This window comes from Silene latifolia, chromosome 2, assembly GCF_048544455.1.
Source record: "Silene latifolia isolate original U9 population chromosome 2, ASM4854445v1, whole genome shotgun sequence".
NCBI classification, from domain to species: domain Eukaryota; kingdom Viridiplantae; phylum Streptophyta; class Magnoliopsida; order Caryophyllales; family Caryophyllaceae; genus Silene; species Silene latifolia.
The window spans coordinates 50,436,623-50,438,126 of NC_133527.1; the positions used below are offsets into that span (position 1 = coordinate 50,436,623).

At 47.2% G+C, this 1,504-nt stretch overlaps 1 non-coding gene across 1 annotated transcript; it reads right to left on the reverse strand.

Annotated features, from left to right (window-relative positions):
- Positions 1-213: 213 nt before the first annotated feature.
- LOC141645226 (small nucleolar RNA R71) lies at positions 214-320 on the reverse strand. Its single transcript, XR_012544810.1, has one exon. It is a non-coding gene; the product is annotated as a small nucleolar RNA R71 (small nucleolar RNA).
- Between the last annotated feature and the right edge of the window lie 1,184 nt (positions 321-1,504).

Genomic DNA, 1,504 nt, shown 5'->3' on the forward strand with positions numbered 1-1,504 from the left:
CATATGGAGATATTCATTGACTACTGCTGTTCCATACCCCCACCAGCAGGTGCGACCCAGGACCAGGTAAAGGAGACGATGTTCATATTCTCACTCCGTGATGCTGCTAGGGAGTGGTATCGAGATCTGGATCGAGCTGCTAATGGGATAACTGACTGGAATTCTCTGACCCTAGCGTTCTATAAGAAGTATTTCTCTGCATCGAAGACCAATGCGCTTAGAGATCAGATCACGAGCTTTAAACAGGGTCCTGATGAGGACTTTCATGAGGCATGGGTCCGTTTCAAGAGACTGGTGCGATCTATTCCGCACCACGGGTTCGAGCAATGGAGCCTATGTAATCAATTCTACAATGGGCTTTATGATGATCAGAGGGCTATACTGGATGCTGCAACTAATGGCAAATTCCAGAAGAATGTTGGAGAGACTAAGGGGTGGAAGATTATTGAAGACATGGCCACCCATAGAGCCGAGCATGGAAATTCCCGAGGTAATCAAAGGAGAGCCGCTGAATCTCCTTCTGTAGCTGCATTAGAAGCTCTCACGGCCAGATTTGATAAGTACGAGTTGGGAGGAGCTTCAAAAGGAGGGATCTATCAAGTGAATGCTATGTCAGACGGTCCTTTCGTCTGCAAGAGATATGGAGGAGAAGGACATGTTGCAGATTTCTGCAGCAGTCCCTATGAGGCTTGTGCTGCTTTTCAACATTATAGGCAAACTGGTACTTATCCCGATCCCTCTAATGTCCACCCCAATTTGAGGTGGACTAACTAGAATGTCCTTAATCCGGGTCCACAGCAGCAGCAGCAGCAGCAAAGTTATGCGCCCCCTCATAAGCAACATCAGTTTCAAAAGCCTCCCTATGTGCCTCAGCAGCAGCAATTTCAAAGTTCTGACATTTTTGAGTTGAAAAACATGGTTCAAAATCTGTCGGGTTTACTGCAAAAGGAGTCTCAAGCTAGAGAGACTTCCACAAAAATGTTGGAGAGTCAAATTGCCCAACTGGCAAGCAAAAGCGCAACTCGAGCTCCGAGGCCATTACCGTCGCAGCCGGATCAAAAAGAGACTCTTAATGCAATTACTTTGAGGAGTGGGTCTACCCTTGATGGGCCCACTATGGTCGAAGATGTTACCGGAAAAGATGAGGCGGAACCAAGTAAGAAGAAGGCTGGAACGAACAGCAGCAAGAAAACGATGATTAGCAGGTATATCAGTCGATCGACTGACATACCTGGTCGATCGACCAGTCCGCGAAGCAGTACAGCTTCTGGTTCTGAGGAAGTCAGTCGATCGACTGACCAACATGGTCGATCGACTGAAAACGCTGCTGATATTGAACCTTTTCGTCCTCCAATGCCAGATAACTTGAGGGACCACTTGTTTCGGGGTACGACGACTCCGAAATTATTAAGGCAAGACCCAAATGCTGATGGGTCAATTCCGGCTCCAAAGTATGACCCTATGACGATTAATGGCTCATTCTTGAGACAGTGTGAAGAAGGTT